This window comes from Oncorhynchus tshawytscha, linkage group LG09 (assembly GCF_018296145.1).
Source record: "Oncorhynchus tshawytscha isolate Ot180627B linkage group LG09, Otsh_v2.0, whole genome shotgun sequence".
Lineage (NCBI taxonomy): Eukaryota > Metazoa > Chordata > Actinopteri > Salmoniformes > Salmonidae > Oncorhynchus > Oncorhynchus tshawytscha.
In genome coordinates, this window is record NC_056437.1 from 86,226,953 (window position 1) to 86,251,175 (window position 24,223).

The window sequence follows — 24,223 nt, forward strand, 5'->3', positions numbered from 1 at the left end:
TGTCATTTGACACGTCATGTTATCAACGAAAACTCCTGGCCCTACCAATGAGTCATAGCTTGACCCCTGACCTCAGAGTTATCAGTCCCTCCCCCATGACACCATGATGTAAATCCAGATCCCTCAGAGTTCATTTACACTTATGTTCTGCTGATGACTTGATGTCTTGTGTGAAGCAGCTGAGTTCATATCTCCACCCTCAGTATGACAGGAAAACTCTCCCTTCTGCTGCTCTCTCTCTGTCTGACCTGTGAGTTCTGCTTGGTTTTACTCCTTATCAACTGTTCTTATTCTGAGCAAAGACTGAAGACAATTTTCCATTGTTTTCACTCAATATTCCACCCTCTCTCCTTTCTCCTCTCCCCCTGTTTCCTCTCTCTCCTTCTCTCCTTCAGGTTTAAGTGGTCAAACTATGGAATCCATTCCCTCCAGTCCGCTCCAGAAAAAGCCAGGACAAACTCTCAACCTCTCCAGCAGAGGTATACCTTTACAAGATATGGTATGAACTGTATTCACCAACCTACAGGGAAACCATTGGAATGGATGGGCTGGATCAATACCAATACTGGAGCAGCAGGCTATACCAAATCCCTGGAGGGACGGATTGAACTGATCAAAGACAACTCAGTGAGCATGACACGTCTGAAACTGTCTGGTCTGAAGTCAGAGGACTCTGCTGTGTATTACTGGGTACAGTGATGTGAATGTGTGATGGAGATGTACAAAAACCCCTCAGACAAGGATAGAGACAGGATGTGGAACATGTACACACTGTTGTACTCCCCTGACACACTTCACTAACCCTCCTCTGCAAACAGCTGGGGTAAACAACCATATGCTTTAATATGAGATGTCCTTATATCAGAAACACTGTTTATGCTTCATGAATAGGGCACTGAGTTTTTATTGATATTCTTTTGAGGAGGGTTAGAAAAATAAGACAATAAACATGCACAGGTCATCATGTGGAGGAGTCATCTTTCACAATGACCAGGATTTTGCTAACACACCTGATCAAACACATCTAAATTAAATAAGCCGATGATAAGGACAGAGACGCCTTTTCCTATACGCAGACTGCGACCGCAAGGGGGCGCCCAACCAATTTCAAAAAAATTGGTAGGGCATCAGCAGATTTCCACTTGTTATGTCAGTAACTCAATAAGCCCATGTCAGTTACCATTATTTTGATTGCTAGGTAAGGTAATCTAACCAGCTATCAGAACCAAATGACTGATTGTGTGCACAGGGCAAGAGCACATGGTCCCTGATCCCCAAGGTGACCACATTGATTTTGTTAGTCACTATCATACAGATATCATATAAACATGTCATAAGTCATGGCAAGGGGGGGTGACTATCATATTTGGCTTAGGGTCCCAAGAAGGCTAGAGGCGACACTGCATAAGGGCCTAGACTGTCAATATCAGATGTGTTTGTGTAAAAGTCTTCACACCCAACATATTACATTACATATAGAACATGTTCACAACGCTTAAACAACAACCTCTGAATTGTAATAATGCATTTTATTTAATAACAAAGCAACATTTGACAATGTACACAAAGTGGGTCGTTCTTGCTTTTTTTTAAGGCCAAAGGGAATAGAGGAGATGTGGCGAGGAGAAGGAACATGGACGGAAATGTGCTTGTATGAAATGAGACTCTCCACAGGCACAAAATCTGTTCCAAATCTCTGTGGTGAATGATACATTGAGCTAACTAACTATCTGACCGAGAACATCTGACCATGCAATCTATAGTAGTGCTGCTGTGGGTAGGTGGTGGTTTGATCTGCTATCTTTTGACAAACTAGATAGGTGCTTTATTAATATTCTCTCAGTCTGGTCCCTGTGGGGGAAAAAGCCTAAATCCTCCATGATCACTGTAGCATAGGTAGTATCTGATGTTGATCACTTACAGTAGTTTCCTACCTCAAGCATGGTAGAGGTAGTCGTGTATGTGTGCATGGAAAGCTGTACAGCATATTTCCTAGATCCTAGATCCTCAATATTGACTTTTGTTCAATATGCAAATAATCCCCTCCGCTATAAACTGTAAATCAAAGACCAGCTCTGAGGGGCAGCCACACACACAGACACAACTTTCATCACTGAAAATGCATGGAGTAAAAATGACATTATTTTCTGTAGTGAATTAAAAGTAAAAGTACTCAAAAATATAAATAGTAAAGTACAGGTACCCCCAAAAATGACTTAAGTAGTACTTTAAAGTATTTTTACTTAAGTACTTTGTACCATTGATTAAAATGTTATTCAACAAATACATATTGTGGGATTGATTCAGTTGTTGTTTCAGAAGTTTGCCCCTTTATCATGCTATGACAACATGATGGCAGCATGTACCAATATTACTTTACTGTCATGAGTAATAATTTGTACATTCATTCTGAAACTGTCCTTACAACTCCTCCTCAGGATTGTGATGTAATGGAAATGTATTCTCCATCAATTTACCTGGAAAAATAAATACATAGAAACACAAACAGAAGGATTTATTCTTCATAACAGAGCATCTCAAGATGATCTCATACTAGGTGATCTGTGGGTATCTATCAAAGCCTCTTGTGATTTGTCCTCCCAGTAAGGAGGAGCTCATGCAAAACATTCCAGTCCTCCATTTTTATTAATGTCTCTGTTGAAGGAGGATTCTGCTGTAGACTCTCAACTACCATTAGAGAACTAAGCAGATCACCATGTTTCCTACCAGAGGAATATTCTTACTGGCAGTATATTTAACAGGTGTTTATACTGTCTATCAAATAAACAAGTAGACATCCAATTTCAGTTTCAACTTCAACAATATCTCTCAATATTTTAGTTTCAACTTCAACAATATATCTGCTTTTTATTTCCACAGGTGTTCATGGTGTTCATGGTCAGACACAAGTCTGGACCAGTAGTTAAAAAGCCTGGAGAATCCCACAAACTGACCTGTACAGCCTCTGGCTTCACATTCAGAATATATAGGATGGGTTGGATCAGACAAGCACCTGGGAAAGGACTGGAGTGGGTTGCTTATATTAGCACACAGAGTAATCCAATCTCTTATTCCCAGTCATTCCAGGGTAGATTCACCATCTCCAGAGATGACGCCAGCAGTAAGATGTACCTACAGATGAACAGCCTGAAGAGTGAGGACTCTGCAGTGTATTATTGTGTCACAGTGGTAAACTAATGGGAGCAGCCGTACAAAAACCACTTCCGCCTTCAGCACAGATAATCTTATTTATTTCTGATGAACGTTAATAGCAATATGTTTACAAGCACCGCAATACATTTGATTTTACAATAATAACTTGATACATATAGTATAGGATTACCAATAATAAGAAAACAATGTTTAACCATTCTAGAGTGTAGCGTTAGAAACTGACACATTATAAATATTTTACCACCATTTGCACTGATATTCCCAGTACTTTTATATACTGATTATCTTCATTATGCAAATATAATCTCACCCCTCACTTCCTCTCACTCACCGTTATATAATGCTCTGTCTGTCTGTCCTACATTCTTAGGAAAAAGGTTCCAAAGGGATTCTTCAGCTGTCCCCATATAAGAACCTTTTTGGGTTCCATTTAGAACCCTCTGTGAAAATAGTCCTACATGGAACCAAAAAGGGTTCTTCCAAGGATTCTCCCATGGAGACAGCCAAGGAACTCTTTTAGGTTCTAGATAGCTCCTTGTTTTTCTAAGCGTGTAGTATGTCTCTCTGAGTCCTGGAGAGTAGAGAAGAGCAGCTCCACCAGTTCAGCTTCATCACAAACCATGTTCCCTGAAACTCTGCTGCTGCTGCTGGCAGCGGTATCCTGTGAGTTCCTGACTGTAATCTTTTCAGTATAACCTGTGTTGATGTGATACTGATGTGACTCCTTGATTGATCTGACCTGTCATTCCTCTCCCTCCTCAGGAGTTCACTGTCAGGTCGTACTCACACAGGCTGAACAGTCAGTCCAGGGGAGCCCCGGGGGACTCCTTAAACTCACATGTGCCTGTAGTGGATTTACTCTCAGCAGTACTTGAATGCACTGGATCCACCAGGCACCTGGAAAAGGACTTGAATGGATCATTTACTATCATTCTGACCGAAGTAAGAGCAATGCCCCGGTAGTACAGGGCCGTTTCACTGCATCGAAGGACAGCACTAATTTCTTTCTGCACATAAGCCAGTTGAAGCCAGAGGACTCTGCAGTGTATTACTGTGCTAGAGACTCACTATGGTTAAACAAATGAGAATAGTTGTACAAAACCCATCTGGTAGAAAAAGGAAGGATGTGCACAAACACACAGACACACATACGGTATGACCAGTAGACCATGACAAGGGGATACATGAGGTACAATTCTAATGATGTATCAAATAATAACACAATGATACACCTGTTAAATACATGGTGCTAGAGTTGTTGATGCACAAACAGGGGACACTCTCTCCATATGATTAAAATAAAAAGACCCGTACTGATGAAGGCTCTGATAATCATAAAGTATAATATGGATGTTTATTCAAAATGCTTTAGTTTGTCAAAACGAAAGTAGTGTCTTAAATATGTTTCATCCACCACAAGTAGTACCTAATGCTGTAAATGTAGTATTTCATATTTACCCCACCCTCCTATTCAAAAAGATAACCTAAAGAGGGTCTCTGAGTGTTCAGAGTGCAAAGGTTGTGTCCAGTAATATTGGAGATGGTCCTGTAGTGTCTCTTACCCTTTTATGTATCCCCTCCCCCTTTACGTCAATGCAAACCTGGTTCTCTTCCTACTTAAACCGAATATGGCTGTCTGTGTCTGTTCTCGTTCCTCCCTCTGTGTCCTGGAGAGTAGAGAAGAGCAGCTCCACCAGTTCAGCTTCAACACAAACCATGTTCCCTGCATCTCTGCTGCTGCTGGCAGCTGTATCCTGTGAGTCTCTCTGGGTTTGGAGGAAGAACAAAGCAAATAAAATTGCCTGTAGTATAAAACTGGCTTCAACACAACTACTAGAATTTATATAGTGTAACATGTTGCTATTTTGTGTATTTCATATTGTTCATTATTATATTTCCCAGGTGTACAGAGTTATGAACTCTCTCAGCCAGCATCTATGACTGTCCTGCCAGGTCAACCACTGATCATCTCCTGTAAGGTCTCATATTCAGTTACTAACACTTGGACAGCTTGGATCTGAAAGCCTGCAGGGAAAACACTGGAGTGGATTGGAAATGTATATTCTGGAGACACAGAACACAAGGATTCACTGAAGAACAAGTTCAGCCTCTCAGTAGACTCTAGCACTAATACTGTGTTTTTAAAAGGGCAGAACCTTCAGACTGAAGACTCAGCTGTGTATTATTGTGCCTACCCTCACAGTGATACAAACCAGCACAAGAGCTGTACAAAAACCAACCTCTTGGGATATGCTGTACATAAAATGGAAGCTGAAGAGCAGACGTAATTCTCCTCTATTCCACTCAAAAATATATGTTTTATCCATAAAATACTCAATGAGAAAGTTTAGCTCCTTTTTATTTAACTAGGCAAGTCAGTTAAGAAAAACATCTTATTTTCAATGACAGCCTAGCCTCTTGAAACTAGGGGGCACTATTTTTATTTTTGGAAAAATAACGTTCCCAAATTAAACCGCCTATTTCTCAGGACCAGATGCTAGAATATGCATATAATTGACAGCTTAGGATAGAAAACACTCTAAAGTTTCCAAAACTGTCAAAATATTGTCTGTGAGTACAACAGAACTGATATTGCAGGCGAAACCCTGAGGGAAATCCAATCAGGAAGTGCCTCTTATTTTGAAACCGTTGTGTTCCTATGCACCCCTATTGGGCATTGAAAGGGATATCAAACTGTCAAGGGATTTTTTTTAATCAATAATGACTAATTATGTATACATTTCAATCAGGACTGACTAATCAGAAAACATATGTCACTGTATAGATGTATGCATTTTCTTTTTAATCTTAGTACTGAATATAATGTGTGTAAATATAATCAAGAATAGAACAATGACTGTCTGTTCCTTGGTAGAAATGAACGAACTTATAGCCAGACTGGCTAGAATGCTTATCTACACAGGCAGACCTTGGCTTGCGTTGTAAATTATCTTAGTAGGGAGAGACAATGTGGGAAGGCTTGAGAACTATACAGCCATTGTGCTGCTGGTTGATGAGACGGGGTAGTACGAAAACTAATGATGTCATTTTCAGTTTATAATCTGTGGTAAACTGTATCATGTTCAGTACTCTCAAGAATAAACACAGCTGGATGATTTTTGAGACTGGTCTCTGTCCATTTTATGCAAATAAGAGTCTTACAAATTCTTAGGAATTGACAGTGTTTAATTTTAATTGGGTATTAAAACACAACCAGATTCCTTTTTCTACTTATTCCCTAAGGTGTCTACAGCATTTTGACGTAGTTTCACGCCTTTATGTTGAAGAATAAGCGTAAACAAGCGTAAACAACTACATTGCATAAGTGGCCAGCTGAGGGCTCTCAGAGTGATTCTTGCGTAAAAGACAGAGGTAGTCATTTTTCCTCTTGCTCCTACTGAAAAGCCAATTGTCCCGGTTGATATATTATCGAATAGATATTTGAAAAACACCTTGAGGATTGATTATAAAAAAACGTTTTCCATCTTTCTGTCGATATTATGGATATAATTTGGATTTTTTTTTGCCGTTGTCGTGACTATTTCCGGTGGATTTCTCAACATAATGTGACCAACAAAGGGAGGTATTTTTGGGTGATTAAAAATGTAATAATAATCTTTATGGAACAAAAGGAACATTTGCTGTCTAACTGGGAGTCTCGTCAGTGAAAACATCCAAAGATCATCAAAGGTAAACAGTTCATTTGATTGCTTTTCTGATTTTCGTGACCAAGCTTCCTGCTGCTAGCTGGACATAATGCAATGCTACGCTATCGATAAACTTACAAACTTACAAACGCTTGTCTTGCTTTGGCTGTAAAGCATAATTTCAAAATCTGAGACAACAGGGTTATTAACAAAAGGATAAGCTGTGTTTCACTATATTTCACTTGTGATTTCATGAATATTTTTTGACCGTTGCGCTCTGCTAATTAGTGCAGTTGATGACAATTCTCCCAGATCGGTAGTTCCAAGAGGCTAGGAACAGTGAGTTAACTGCCTACTAAATGCCCCTAAAATAACGGTGGACAACTTATGCTAAATTGTGATACAAAATATTGACTAGCCTTACCACTAGTTTCTGTAACAAGACATGGGGTAACATGCCACAATTACTGAACTTATGCAACATTATGACAAGCTATTGGACACAGCCATTCATCTTCCTTGGCCAAAATATGGTGCCATGACTCCACAATTCATCACTGTCACAACTGGATTGACTTATTTACACATACAAAAGGTATGTATACATTATATGTACAGTACGTATGTACTGTGCCTTCGGAAAGTATTCTGACTTACTTGACTTTTTCACACATTTTGTTACATTACAGCCTTATTCTAACATGTATTAAATAAATTGAAATATTCAGCAATCTACACACAATACCCCATAATGATGAAGCAAAAACAGCTTTTAGAATTTCTGCTAATTTATTAAAAATAAAAATCATAAATAACTTACATAAACATTCAAACTCTTTGCTATGAGACTCAAAGTTGAGCTCCGTTGCATCCTGTTTCCATTGATCATCCTTGAGATGTTTCTACAACTTGATTGAAGTCCACCTGTGGTAAATTCAACTGATTTGACATGATTTGGAAAGGCACACACCTGTCTATATAAGGTCCCACAGTTGATAGTGCATATCAGAGCAAAGACCAAGCGGTGAAGTCAAAGGAATTGTACGTGGAGCTCCGAGACAGGATTGTGTCGAGGCACAGATCTGGGGAAGGGTACCAAAAAATGTCTGCAGCATTGAAGGTCCCCAAGAACACAGTGGCCTCCATCATTCTTAAATGGAAGAAGTTTTGAACCACCTTGACTCTTCCTTGAGCTGGTCGCCCGGCCAAACTGAGCAATCAGGGGAGAAGGGCCTTGGTCAGGGAGGTGACCAAGAACCCGATGGTCACTCTGACAGAGCTCTAGAGTTCCTCTGTAGAGATAGGAGAACCTTCCAGAAGGACAACCATCTCTGCAGCACTCCACCAATCAGGCCTTTATGGTAGAGTGGCCAGATGGAAGCCACTCCTCAGTAAAAGGCACATGACAGCCCGCTTGGAGTTTTCCAAAAGGCACCTAAAGTCTCTCAGACAATGAGAAACAAGATTCTCTGGTCTGATGAAACCAAGATTGAACTCTTTGGCCTGAATGCCAAGTGTCACGTCTGGAGGAAACCAGGCACCATCCCTTTGGTGAAGCATGGTGGTGGCAGCATCATGCTGTGGGGATGTCTTTCAGCGGCAGGGACTGGGAGACTAGTCAGGATCGACTGAATGATGAACATGGGCAAAGTACAGAGTGTCCTTGAGTGGCCCATCCAGAGCCTGGACTTGAACCCGATCTAACATCTCAGGATAGATCTGAAAATAGATGTGCAGCAACGCTCCCCGACCAACCTGGCAGAGCTTCAGGATCTCTGAAGAATGGGAGAAACTCCCCAAATCCAGGTGTGCCAAGCTTGTAGCATCATACCCAAGAAGACACAAGGCTGTAATTGTTGCCAAAGGTGCTTCAACAAAGTACTGAGTGAAGGGTCTGTATACTTATGTAAATGTGATATTTGCAAACATTGATAAAAACTGGAAGCTTTTTATAGTGGAGATCAAGTTTATAAATAGCTTGGCTGTGCAGATGAGGCAGTGGATTGCGCAGTCAGATGGAACAGAGCAAATAGGCCTTTTAACATCATAGATTTAGCCGGTGATAACTTGTGGAATAGACACCGGCTGGAATGCGGTTTAACCAATCAGCATTCAGGATTAGACCCACCCGTTGTATAATTGAAAACAATCACAGTGTGGTACTTAATTGTTACTCAGAAATGATTTCATGTTGAGATAAAAATGGCTGCATTGGACTTTGAACAAATTATTCAGGTAGTGGTGCGTTAGTAATATCACTGGAGAAGCCAGAAGGAAAAAATGCCATATTACAACCTACGTGTTGTGATAATTGCACTGTTTGATCTTTAACCTGTTAGTTCATATGCCTTGTGACCATGATATATAGGCCTAAAGGCAGAGACAATAAGAAGACACATTGGCAGAATAAATTCAACGACACCTTTGTTTCATCACAAAACCGGATAGCAACATCTGTCCTGTGGAGTCCACAAAGCATATTGCTTGCAACAAGCTGTTACATGACCAAAAGCATGGTCAAGCAAGTTAATGTTTCCATCATTTTCAGACCACTAATCAACTGTTGACTTTAGAACCACAGAGTTAACGTAAGTCGCAAAGAAAACAGGAGCTGCCTCCACTTCTCCAGCACCATTTCAACTTCAACATGTCAACATCATCAAATTACCGATGCTTAATCTAATACAGTGACAACTAAAATATAACAAAAACAATTTAGTTCAAGTAACATAAGCTAAATATGATGTGGCTGTACATTTTTCTGATTTATGGGTGTGTGTGTGTGTGCATGCGTGCGTGTGTGTTCGTGCAAGTAGAAAAAAACGGTCTATCAATCTGTCATACAACACACACTTTTATTTTTGGTTGTCTTAGGCTACCTAGCTAAAATGCTTGCTTGCTAGCCTAACTTCCTTTCATGGGCAATGTTAGCTAGTTAACCTTAGCCTCCTACAGTACATCTAGCTACATATTGAACTTCAAACCTCTCAGGACAGGGGCACAATGTATAAATGAATGGTTGGTTCAGAATCTCCATTATAATCATTGGCCAGTAGGGAGAATTAAGTAAAACCATACGTTAAAATCTCCATCCATGACTAATATAGGAAAGGGACAATTTTAGCTAGCTAGCTAACAACTTGAGGACAACAACATAACGAGAAGCAACAATTCAAGTTGTTTCTGTCAATGACGTATGCTCTTGGTGCGATTTCATAGGAGTGACGCAAAATCCAAACTGGCTTCCCTTTATACTTTTTTTGGTGTGCCAGGACCATTCACAGTTGAGCTCACTCAGTTCAGCTCAACAATGATTGGCTATTATTTTAACCTTTTTTTTATCAAGGGAGGCCAAATGCTCGCTATCAAGGGAGGCCAAATGCTCGCTAACCTTTTTTTATCAAGGGAGGCCAAATGCTCGCTATCAAGGGAGGCCAAATGCTCGCTAACCTTTTTTTTATCAAGGGAGGCCAAATGCTCGCTAACCTTTTTTTATCAAGGGAGGCCAAATGCTCGCTAGCTTCCCTTGCATTCAATGCTACGGGCGGCAACAATGTCATATTCTTTTGGACCAGACAGCATCATATAAATGGCCTACACATACAGAGACAAATATCGCTCGGATGCTTTCTCCGGTGAGATACATTTAGCCTCTTGCAAATTGAAGGACAATTAGGAAACACAGAGAGCCGAAAGATAAAGATTTTAAAAATGTATCTGTCAATTTTTTGGGGAAGCCTGGCTTCCCTTGGGATCCTTGAATTCCTGCCACTGCATATGAAGCTGTTCCCCATCTCTGAGTTCTCTATATTATATTATTGTATATTATGTGTTCCTGTACCCAACTGCCCTGTAAGGAGGAGTCAATGCATAACTCTGAGCTATTCCATCACTACTTATCTCACTGCAGAGTGGAGGAGAAGCACTGACTAGATTGAGGAACAGAGACACATCATAACTACTAATAATTAATCATGACATTTACTATTGTGGCTCTACTGATGACAATGGGCTTGACAGGTGAACACTATTAGACTAGTTTTTATTTGATACAGAATGATCACAGAGGTTTTGAGTCCAGTGATTTTCTCTAATGTTACTTTGTTTCCACAGGTGTTCGCAGTCAGACATTGACTGAGTCTTGACCAGTGGTTAAAAAGTCTGAAGAATCACACAAATTCATTAAGGAATGCTGTGCCATTAGCAAAAACATTGAAACAATTCATTATTGTGTTATAATAACATGCTGTAAACAAAGAGAGAATCAACATTTCACTCAACTTTGTATTTAATTTAACAGTTCATAATGCAGGTCGGTTCAGCTTATAACAGTCAATCAATTTATTCATTTTTATACTAGTTATCTACAGCGGTGGAACAAATACCCAATTGTCATACTTGAGTAAAAGTAAAGATACATTCATAGAAAATGAGTCAAGTCAAAGTGAAAGTTACCCAATAAAAGCATTTGGTAGGGATGACCAGGGATGTTCTCTTGATAAGTACATGACTCGGTCCACTTTCCTGTCATGCTAGGCATTCAAAATGTAACGTGTACTTTTGGGTGTCAGGGAAAATGTATGGAATAAAAAGCACAGACATTTATTTTAGGAATGTAAAATGATAAGTTGTAAAAAGTATAAATAGTAAAGTACAAATACCCCAAGAGACTAGTTAAGTCTTTTTCTTAAGCCTTTTACATCACTGGTTATTTATTTGGACTCCACTTATACTAATAAGTGCCATACTGTTTGTGCTTGTACTTGATTCATCAGATACATATAGGGTTTTTGTACTGGTCTGTTGGTGGTTTGTATCACTGTGGCCACCGAGCACAATAATACACAGCTGTTTCTTCAGTCTCCAGATTCTGTCCTTTTAAAAACACTGTGTTGCTGGAAGTGTCTCTTGTGACACTGAACCTGTCTTTTAGGGAACTTTGAGAGTTTGAGCTTCCATCATGATAGATGGTCCAAATCCATTCAAGTGCTTTTCCTACAGGCTGACGGATCCAGCCTATTCCATAGACGTTGCTGCTATCAGTCAGAGAATAACCAGAGACCTTACAGGTGATGCTCAAAGACTCTCCAGGCTTTACAACCAATGAGCTTGGTTGGGTGAGCTCAAGACCACAGTGCACACCTGTCAATGGAAGAATTAGAATGAAAACAATCTATGGATTTACAGAGTAGTCAGAAAAGTAATTTAACAGTTGAATATATTGATATAGAACTGCAAATAAAATTTTCAGTTTCAAAAACAAATCTAAGGAGACTCACATGATGCAGCTACAAGCAGCAGCAGCAGAGATGCAGGGAACATGATTTGTATTCAAGCTGGGTTGGTTCGATGCTGGATTCTTAACTCTTACTGAAAGAGAGACAGACACTCCACTTTATATAGACAAAATGAATGTAACTTTGCATAGACCTGAGAGAGTTAACCCCATGGAGATGCAAATATATTCTGTGTAGCAAGAGCCAATGTCTCCTCCCATTACAATAGTCTGCTATAATAACTGAACCCCAGAGACTATCTCCCTAATTCACAACTGTCATTTTCAGTCTACACCTTTGTTTCAAAAATCTTAGAACATCCCCTGTGTAACGGCTATTGGTGGAAGAAGGTGAGGACCACGCAGCGTGGTACGTGTTCATGTTATTTATTAAACTGAACACTAAATACAACAAGTAACAAAAGAACAACCGAAACAGCTCCGTCAGGTACAAAACAGAAATTAACTACCCACAAAACCCCTGTGGGGAAAAGCTACCTAAGTATGGTTCTCAATCAGAGACAACGACAGACAGCTGTCCCTGATTGAGAACCATACCGGACCAAACAAAGAAATACAACACTAGAGAATGAACATAGAATGCCCACCCTAGTCACACCCTGGCCTAACCAAACTAGAGAATAAAAACCTAACTATGGCCAGGGTGTGACACCCTGTCACGAGATTTTCTATCTCAATGTTCTTACTGAACTATTTTATAACTCCATCTGTATCCTAGAGGTTGTAAGACTCTAAGTTGTAATAAACAGACAGAGTCCCAGCATACAAATGATCAGTTCTTTATTCAGAGAGCTCTGCCCCTCTAGTGCAGAGCTAGTCTTTTACACACACACACACACACACACACACACACACACACACACACACACACACACACACACACACACACACACACACACACACACACACACACACGTTTATTTATCAAGTTTACTTATCATGGGCTACTCCATAGTCGGACAGGCTGAACTTTTCTACTATCCAGGGTGAGGACAGAATCTTCTGTTATTGGTTTCACAGTTGCACAAGTTGTCTGTCGATAGCTCATCTTATCTTTTGTTGTCACAACTACACCCTGCTTACATAGCTAAAAAGAAACACAATGTCCTAATTCTATCCTGCCTAAGCTGCACACATTATCAACTTATAGTCTTATGTGTCTAATGGATTTCACACAAATTGATACAGTTTCAGGGTGAAATATCTTAGTCACTACTTTAAACACAAATTCTTCTATCAATCCACCCATTGACTAAATATTACACACACAAGATAAATGTTTTTACACCACTAATTCCTCAACTTAAGGGGTTAGTTCTGTCCCTACTTCTAGTTATAGCTCTTCACTTTTTAGGATTTTCACTACAACGTTCACACATCAGAACTAAGAAAATTGTAGGTCATCAGGATCGAATGAATCAGCATCGTCCACAAGGCCCGGAGGCATGTAGCGTTCACCCCATTGGTCGGAATCTGGAATTGGTCCAAACCTCACCGTCTGCTGAGTTACCGCATTCTCCAGCGCCTTATTCACCAACTCTCGAACAAAAAAATAAATACATCTCTATTTTTAATGTCATTTGGCCTAACAACGTGAAATTAGGTTTCTATTGTTGGTTGCATAATCTTAATTCACCACTTCATGTCTGAAAGTGTTTGTGTTGTTTCCAGGTGAACCATCCTTGGAGCTCCTTCTAGTCCTCAGTGAGGAGCCGTCAGGCTCAGGGACCCAGAAACTCATGTGTTCTGGGTGGAGCTTCAACCCTCAGATCAAGTGGCTCTCTGGGTCTGAACAGAGGTCTGCAGCAGCCTATGAGAGAAGGATGGGGGAAGACGGACATGTGGCACTAACCAGTTATATCACAGTAACACAGCAGGATTGGAACCAGGGTATGGTCTTCACCTGTGAGGTCATCGACACGGATCTTCAGAAAACTACAAGGAAGAGCACCAGTTTATGTACAGGTAGGTTGTGAACTGATAGACACCCACTACCTGTTTCAATTCAGCTTCAAAAAAAAATTATGAATCAGAAACAAATTACCTGTGAGTATAAAACATATTGATAGATTTTATCTTCACCCGCATCTGTTTTGCTCTCAGCTTTTCCCTCGTCTACTCCATCCCTCCACCTGGAACCCCCAGATTCAGGACAGTGATGACACAGACTGAGGTAACAGCTACATGTGTGGTCCACTCTGCGTATGACGCCAACATGTCCTGGCTTCTGGATGGAAAAGACCCAACCAGTAGGACCCAGGTGAACCAGGCCAGCAGCACAACTCAGAGCATCAGCAGTAACCTGACTCTTCCCTCAAACCAATGGAAAACCCTGAACACAATAACATGCAGAGCTGAACATCGATGCTTCAACCCCACATAGAAGACCAGCAATGTTGAAGGTTAGAATGGAACTTTGTGAAAATATATACAGAGAAGTACAGAAAAACATTCAGTCTTCTTACATTCCTAGCACATTCAAATTAGACCTTATTGACATTGAAGCCAGATCAATGTTCCTTTCTCCTGATGATTCCTCTCCTCTGTGTGTATGTTTTCTCCAGGACCTGCAGTGGAGCAGCACTCCCACAGTGCTGATCAGGAGGTCTCTCCCAGAGTTACTGAAGGGAGACAGTGCTGTGCTGGAGTGTGCCATCACACAACTCTCCTCCAGTGACCTCTACGTCACCTTTCAGGCCAATGGGGTTGATTTCCCTGAGAAACAGTATGTGGATCTGCCTGCCTCCAAAGGCCCCCATTCACTCACCAGACGGTTCTCTATCCCCAAATCACACTGGAAGACAGACAACACTTTCACCTGTAAAGTTAACCAAGGTTTCTTTAACAGCTGGGTGTCTAACTCAATAGGAAAATGTTTTGGTGGGTCAACTTCTGTCATTGTTACCTTATGATATAATCTTTATTATTTATGTCATTTTATGTATGGCTTACCAACATTAAATTATGTTTCCATTGTTGGTTTAAAATTAAAAACTGTTTGTGTTGTTTCCAGGTGAACTGTCTATGGAGCTCCTTCCAGTCCCCAGTGAGGAGATGTCTGGCTCAGGAACCCAGAAACTCATGTGTTCTGGGTGGGGCTTCAACCCTCAGATCAAGTGGCTCTCTGGGTCTAAACAGAGGGATGCAGCAGCCAATGACATAAAGATAGGGGAAGACGGACGTGTGGCAGTAACCAGTCATATCACAGTAACACAGCAGGAGTGGAACCAGGGGAGGGTCTTCACCTGTGAGGTCATCGACAAGTATCTTCAGAAAGCCAGGAAGAGCATCAATATATGTGCAGGTAGTTTTTGCTATTATGACATATACTATCCTGGAGCAGTGATATAGGCCTAACCATCCTTTAGTAATGTAAGCATTCTTTGTCTGAAAGTGGCTTAAGACACTCAATTCTCCTTCCTCTCAGTGACTCCAATATCATCTCAGAAAGTGGGGGTTTACCTACAGGGACCCACTCTTCAAGAGCTGAGGACAGATGGAACGGTGCCTGTCACCTGTCTGCTGGTGGGTCTCAGCCTTGGGGGCTTTTCTGTCAGCTGGAAGATGGATGGGGTTGTGGCTTCTCAAGGTGGAGTCACACCGACCCCCAAGGATCATTCAAATGGGACACAGACTGAGCAGATCATGTTTAACGTGTCTGCGAGGGACTGGCATGCACACAAACGTGTGTCTTGTGAGGTGAAGCACCGCTGCACCAGCCAAGCCCAGGAGGAGCATGTCATCAAATGCAGAGGTGGGCAAATTCAACACTCATTTGGTACACATAACCCAGAATGCTGATTTTTGACACATACATACATCTTTGTGCCTATCTGACATATTAATAAACAAAATGTTTCTGTTACATTTGACTGAATAGGCCCAAAATCCAATAACTAATCAGTTTCCTGTAAATTTGTTTTGTCCCTCCAGATCCCAAGCCACCCTCTATAAAGATATTGAGACCATCAGATTCTGATCTATGGGGTCAAATAATGGCACATTGCTTTGCTTAGTGTCTGGGTTCTTCCCCTCTGATGTAATAGTGAATTGGGAGAAGGCTGGCAGTCGCCTACCTTTATCTCGCTACTCCAGTAGCCCTTCAGTTCTTTATGCAGGGAGCAGCACCTACTCCATGAACAGTAGACTCATCGTGTCCAGGTCCGAGTGGAATCAGAACTCCAATTACTCCTGTGCTGTCAGACATGAGTCGTCCAGGAGACCTATCACCAGCACAATAGAGAATGTATTTGGTGAGTGGACTGTTGATTTGAACAGTGCCATGGATTAGATTGTAATAACATATACTGATGAATAGTAAAACTGTTGGTTGATAATGTTGTCTAATGACTTGAAGAGTTTAGATGAGAACAATACCAGAGATATGTGGTTAGTGTGTCTCCCAATAAAAATGATTTGTAGTGCACAATGCCCATTTTGTGCATCCCAACTCTCTCTTTCATGCCCTACAGTAGGTATCCGAATAGGCTATTCTATCCTCCAAACCCCTCATTGTGTAAAAGAAACGTCATCATGACAGAAATGTAGGCTAGGTCAGCAGACCACTCTTGAGTTGAACTTAGAATTGACCTCAGACCATTTCCATTAGTACAATTTTTATAAACACCTCAGAATAACATTTACTCAATATATTGCTAAATTAGTCAAATTATCAGTTCTGTTGGATTTGCTAACTAAATTGGCTCGCTGGTTATGTTTATCTAGTTGGCTAACCCAGCTAGCCAAGCTATATTGTTATGCTAGCTTGTGCATTCATTTGCTCATTTTTCTAAGAAGCAAAACAATACAAGTAGATATTTCCACATTTAGCCAATTCATCATAACTCATAAGTGAAAACATGTAAAAATGAAACTATTTGATTTGAGTAGTTAAAAGGACGTACTGATTATATCCTTTCTTCTTAGCAAATTCTCAACTCCAAGGTTCTGAAGTTTTGGTGCCAAAGTCACTTGCGGTCAAGTGCCGCGTGAGTCAGAAAGTACCGTCTAGACGGGACAGAACCGTTGCAAATGCAAACCCTAGTGTCAATGATACAACAACACCACCACCAATAATAATCTGTGTTGCTAGCTGTCAAGGAGCGGATTCTGGATTTGCAGTCGAAAAGGGTTTTGAAAAAGTAGATATACTGTAGCTACAACATCATAGTTTATGGCTGCAGACTGCAGCGAGACTCTATGAATTAAACAATTCAGTAAGATGCAAACAATGCCCCATTTTATCTCCCAGACTCTGTCATGCAGCCCCCTCTCTGCCCAGTCTCATCCACTCCAGTCTATTTTCCCTGACTCTCACTTTCGCTCTCTCTCCAGGCTCAGTGACCCCCTCCGCACCTACAGCAACCCTGCTCCAGGGTCCCAGTGAGCTTGTCTGCCTGGTGCTTGGCTTCAGCCCTTCAGACATCAACATCACCTGGCTGCTGGACAACGTCACAGAGCTGTGGAACAACAACACTAGCACCCCCTACAGGGCACCACGGGGAAAGTTTGGCATCAGGAGCTACCTGAGCTTGGCACCCCAGGACTGGGCACCGGGGGCTGTTTACACCTGCAGGGTGACCCACACCACCCAGACTCTGGCCCTGAACATATCCAAACCAGGTGTCTGTCTGTTCACTCAATTCTGATACAAGAACATTTTCCTGGTGCTAGCCTGTTTCTAGCCTCATGTGTTCTGTTTCACCATTGTAACAGAGCATTTCAGTATGGATTCCAGGCTAGCCTGTTTCTGCAACTCTTTCTCACTGAAAATCTCCTCTTTCATTTTGAGTAGAGCTCCTTGAGCTGGAAGGTGTGTTCTTTGACGAGAACAGGTCTGATCCAATCCTGGCGGACACTGCAGAGGAGAACTGGAACATGGCCTGCATCTTCCTGGTCCTCTTCCTCATCTCCCTCCTCTACAGCTTCACAGTCACTCTGGTCAAGGTGAGAGGGAGGATATAACCACCTCACAGGTTTTCACTGCCTGGCTTTGAAGTGCAAATATATATTTGTGCGGTTTGCCTTTTTTCTGAAGAAAAAGAATGCATTCTTTAATCCCAGTGTTTCTTTACTGCTTTAATTCCCTATTGAAGCACCTGTTGAGTTTCAGACATCAAACGTCATCCCACACAGAAGGTATTCAGATTATCTTCATGTTCAATATTATTCATATTGGTCTCCCCAAAGGCTACAGTGGGGCAAAGAAGTATTTAGTCAGCCACCAATTGTGCAAGTTCTCCCACTTAAAAAAATGAGAGAGGCCTGTAATTTTCATCATAGATACACTTCAACTATGACAGACAAAATTAGAAAAAAAATCCAGAAAATCACATTGTAGGATTTTGAATGAATTTATTTGCAAATTATGGTGGAAAATAAGTATTTGGTCAATAACAAAAGTTTATCTCAATACTTTGTTATATACCCTTTGTTGGCAATGACAGAGGTCAAACATTTTCTGTAAGTCTTCACAAGGTTTTCACACACTGTTGCTGGTATTTTGGCCCATTCCTCTATGCAGATCTCCTCTAGAGCAGTGATGTTTAGGGGCTGTTGCAGGGCAACACGGACTTTCAACTCCCTCCAAAGATTTTCTTTTAGTAAGAATATAAATATGGTTGCATATGTGATTTGATATAGATACATATAGAGAACAACATTAAAGACCATATAAGTAGGACCATGCTTTTTGGTTGTTGTTTTTCTGGCACTTTCTACTGAGATGGGGCGGCAGGGTAGCCTAGTGGTTAGAGCATTGGACTAGTAACCGAAAGGTTGCAAGTTCGAATCCTCAAGCTGACAAGGTACAAATCTGTCGTTCTGCCCCTGAACAGGCAGTACCCATTGATCCTAGGCCATCATTGAAAATAAGAATTTGTTCTTAACTGACTTGCCTAGTTAAATAAAGTAAAAATAAATAAAACAATATTTCCAGCATGATAAGCTATGTTTGCTGCTGCTAGAAAATCCTAGGAAATGTAATTAAATTGACACTTGTTGTGTTTGTTTGATGGGGGGATTTGTTAAAGCCAGGAGAGGTGTAGCTCTTTGAATCTTACTCACACAAAGCCTATTATTTGGGAATAATATTTGTAGATCAGCCTCCACTGGCTTAGGCGATACTGCCACCAAACCACACGCACAACCAGACATTCATTTATTAATTGATTGGAGACAGCTTGTGTCAATTAAATACAATTTATTAGGATTTTCTACCCGCAGCAAACCCACCCCATTGCTGTCATGCACCTCATTTCATCACTGTAACACCATTGTTGTCCACTAGAGGACGCCACAAGACTGTGGTGCATCTGACTGTGGGCTGGTACGTTTCCCATGTGAAAGGACAATCATGTGTGGCCGTTGTCACTGGTCTGTATGCAGATGCTCACAGTTCAGAAAACAACTGAACATATTAGCTGGCTGCATTTAGGGAAGGTCCCCATGAATACAGAGGAAGATACAGTTGCATTATTCTCACAATCTGTGCATATGTCTGCAAGAAAAAATGAAAGCGTGTGAGCGTGAATATCTGTGAGAGTGTATGTGTGTGTGCTGCTGTGACATCTGAATGTGTGTGTATATGTATATCTGGAGGGTTCGAAGGAATTCACATGTGAGAGGGAAGAGACTGGGTTCAACCAGCTTCCCAATTGGCTGGCTCTTGTGTAATCTGGCATCGTAAGTGCTCTGATTGGCTCAGACCACTGTGGCTGAGGACCAACGCTGTGACACTGTTGCCGGGACAGAGTCACAGCATGTTGCCAGCTGATGTGCCAAGGGGCTGACGACAAGGGAGAGGAGGGCACAATGCCCAGCAGGCTGCGCATCCAGCAGCATCTCCCTGTCTAGCCACCTCTTTCTCCATCTAACCCTCTCCTCAGTCTCCATCACCAACCATGGAGAAATAACCAGTGAACATCCTCACTCAGTAGGACACAGACAAATGACAGCCGTTTAGCCGGATAGTCACCCTCTTATCATCAGCATGTCATTGGTTACCACCGTGATCACCAACATAACTAAATCAACATCAACACTGTTGTCAGCTCCACCATCATCATCATAACTATCCTCTACCCAGATGCTGCACTGTTCTGCGTGTGTGGTTAGTGGTTTGTGTACTGGATCTTTATCTCGGTATGGATCAGTAGAGGGAGATGTAATCCCTGCCAGGATGTGTCCCAATAGACTGAAGTGGCTTCCGCTCTTTTTCTCCTTCCGTCCTCTCCACAGATGTGAAATGCACAGAGATGAACCTTCAGAAATAAGTTTCCACCATATTGTTTCCACATATCCCGTGTGCTCGGATTTGTACAGGTTAAGGGAAGGTGACAAGGAGAGGAATCCAATCTAGGATATTGGGCTGCACCCCCGTCTCAACATGCCTTGTTGATGGGTGGTGATTCCCTGGATTAAAGGCTGGTAGCACTTCAGTTTACAGTGCTGAAATAACAGGGTAACGTCAATAGGAAACTACAGGTAAATAAGACTGCAATGACCAGGTAAGAAAACTGTAAAAAACTGTTATTGCTTTGTATGTTACTGCTAAATACAGATATCAAGTGATATGAATTCACCTGGTTGTTATTTAGAAGCAATTATTTGTTAATGAAGAACTGTCAATAATAGAGGCTAATAAGCATAAGTATTTAAAAAGTATTTAAAGGCCCAGTGCAGTCAAAAGCATGATTTTTTCTGTGTTTTATATACACTGCTCAAAAAAATAAAAGGAACACTTAAACAACACAATGTAACTCCAAGTCAATCACACTTCTGTGAAATCAAACTGTCCACTTAGGAAGCAACACTGGTTGACAATAAATTTCACATGCTGTTGTGAAAATGGAATAGACAACAGGTGGAAATTATAGGCAATTAGCAAGACACCCCAATAAAGGAGTGGTTCTGCAGGTGGTGACCACAGACCACTTCTCAGTTCCTATGCTTCCTGGCTGATGTTTTGGTCACTTTTGAATGCTGGCGGTGCTTTCACTCTAGTGGTAGCATGAGACGGAGTCTACAACCCACGCAAGTGGCTCAGGTAGTGCAGCTCATCCAGGATGGCACATCAATGCGAGCTGTGGCAAGAAGGTTTGCTGTGTCTGTCAGCGTAGTGTCCAGAGCATGGAGGCGCTACCAGGAGACAGGCCAGTACATCAGGAGACGTGGAGGAGGCTGTAGGAGGGCAACAACCCATCAGCAGGACCGCTACCTCCGCCTTTGTGCAAGGAGGAGCAGGAGGAGCACTGCCAGAGCCCTGCAAAATGACCTCCAGCAGGCCACAAATGTGCATGTGTCTGCTCAAACGGTCAGAAACAGACTCCATGAGGGTGGTATGAGGGCCCGACGTCCACAGGTGGGGATTGTGCTTACAGCCCAACACCGTGCAGGATGTTTGGCATTTGCCAGAGAACACCAAGATTGACAAATTTGCTACTGGTGCCCTGTGCTCTTCACAGATGAAAGCAGGATCACACTAAGCACATGTGACAGACTTGACAGTCTGGAGACGCCGTGGAGAACGTTCTGCTGCCTGCAACATCCTCCAGCATGACCGGTTTGGCGGTGGGTCAGTCATGGTGAGGGGTGGCATTTCTTTAGGGATCCGCACAGCCCTCCATGTGCTCGCCAGAGGTAGCCTGACAGCCATTAGGTACCGAGATGAGATCCTCAGACCCCTTATGAGACCATATGCTAGTGCGGTTGGCTCTGGGTTCCTCCTAATGCAAGACAATGCTAGACCTCATGTGGCTGGAGTGTTTCAGCAGTTCCTGCAAGAGGAAGGCATTGATGCTATGGACTGGCCAGCCCGTTCCCCAGACCTGAATCCAATTGAGCACATCTGTGACATCATGTCTCGCTCCATCCACCAACGCCATTTTGCACCACAGACTGTCCAGGAGTTGGCGGATGCTTTAGTCCAGGTCTGGGAGGAGATCCCTCAGGAGTCCATCCGCCACCTCATCAGGAGCATGCCCAGGCATTGTAGGGAGGTCATACAGGCACGTGGAGGCCACACACACTAATGAGCCTCATTTTGACTTGTTTTAAGGACATTACATCAAAGTTGGATCAGCCTGTAGTGTGGTTTTCCACTTTAATTTTGAGTGTGACTCCAAATCCAGACCTCCATGGGTTGATAAATTTGATTTCCATTGATAATTTTTGTGTGATTTTGTTGTCAGCACATTCAACTATGTAAAGAAAAAAGTATTTAATAAGAATATTTCATTCATTCAGATCTAGGATGTGTTATTTTAGTGTTCCCTTTATTTTTTTGAGCAGTGTATATTTCCACACTATGAGGTTGGAGTAATACTGTGAGATTGTGAACATGATGATAATGCACTTTTAGTGTAAGAGCTGTTTGAAAAGGTTTCCTGAAATTTCAACCTGTTTTGGTGGGTTTTTTCTTGGCGATTGATAGTCTTTGCCCTCCTCCAGAGACTCTATGGTTAGGATGGTTATTTATGCTGCAGTAGTTAATGTGTCGGGGGGCTAGGGTCAGTTTGTTATATCTGGAGTACCTCTCCTGTCCTATTCGGTGTCCTGTGTGAATCTAAGTGTGCGTTCTCTAATTCTCTCTTTCTCTCTCTCTCTCTCGGAGGACCTGAGCCCTAGGACCATGCCCCAGGACTACCTGACATGATGACTCCTTGCTGTCCCCAGTCCACCGGGCCGTGCTGCTGCTCCAATTTCAACTGTTCTGCCTTATTATTATTCGACCATGCTGGTCATTTATGAACATTTGAACATCTTGGCCATGTTCTGTTATAATCTCCACCCGGCACAGCCAGAAGAGGACTGGCCACCCCACATATGCTCTCTCTAATTCTCTCTTTCTTTCTCTCTCTCGGAGGACCTGAGCCCTAGGACCATGCCCCAGGACTACCTGACATGATGACTCCTTGCTGTCCCCAGTCCACCTGACCGTGCTGCTGCTCCAGTTTCAACTGTTCTGCCTTATTATTATACGACCATGCTGGTCATTTATGAACATTTGAACATCTTGGCCATGTTCTGTGATAATCTCCACCCGGCACAGCCAGAAGAGGACTGGCCATCCCACATAGCCTGGTTCCTCTCTAGGTTTCTTCCTAGGTTTTGGCCTTTCTAGGGAGGTTTTCCTAGCCACCGTGCTTCTACACCTGCATTGCTTGCTGTTTGGGGTTTTAGGCTGGGTTTCTGTACAGCACTTTGAGATATCAGCTGATGTACGAAGGGCTATATAAATAAATTTGATTTGATTTGATTTGATATGCAGGATGGGACCAAAAATCTCCTCCTGGATTAGAACATCAGACTCCTGCACGTCCACCAACACTGTGGGAGCTAGAAACACCATAGAAACACCATAGAAACATCAGACTGCACGTCCACCAACATTGGGAACTAGAAACACCATAGAAACATCAGACTCTCCTGCACGTCCACCACTCTCCTGCACGTACACCAACATTGGGAACTCGAATCACCATAGAAACATCAGACTCCTACATGTCCACCAACATTGGGAGCTAGAAACACCATAGAAACATCAGACTCCTGCACGTACACCAACATTGGGAACTAGAAACACATAGAAACATCAGACTCCTGCACGTCCACCAACAGTGGGAGCTAGAAACACCATAGAAACGTCAGACTCCTGCACGTCTACCAACATTGGGAACTAGAAACACCATAGAAACATCAGATTCCTGCATGTCCTCCAACATTGGGAGCTACAAATGATTAAAACAATTCTCAAACCAACACAGACTATGGAATGGATGTACTAATAGTTACTTTTCAAACAGTTGTTATGCTTTAAGACATGCAAATATACAGAATGGATGAAAATGTAGATGTTTTCAGCTACAGCTGTGGTCTGTAGCACCAGCAAGGACCATTCTCTGATAATGTAGAGCCTCTGAGAAAACTGAACCAGGAGAACTTTCCCTTCTAAAAATCTGACTTTCTGGGCCTGAGATATTGAAACTGTAATGTCATTTCTAAGAGGTAAAATGCATCAGTCACAGATTCTGACCAAATTCAATGAATTTATCAATATAAACTGACTATTTAATCATACATACTTAGAGTATGGAATAAACATATT

At 41.9% G+C, this 24,223-nt stretch overlaps 1 pseudogene; it reads left to right on the forward strand.

The window, feature by feature from the left end:
• Window positions 1–4,786: 4,786 nt before the first annotated feature.
• LOC112225762 lies at window positions 4,787–18,255 on the forward strand (annotated as a pseudogene).
• Window positions 18,256–24,223: the final 5,968 nt, after the last annotated feature.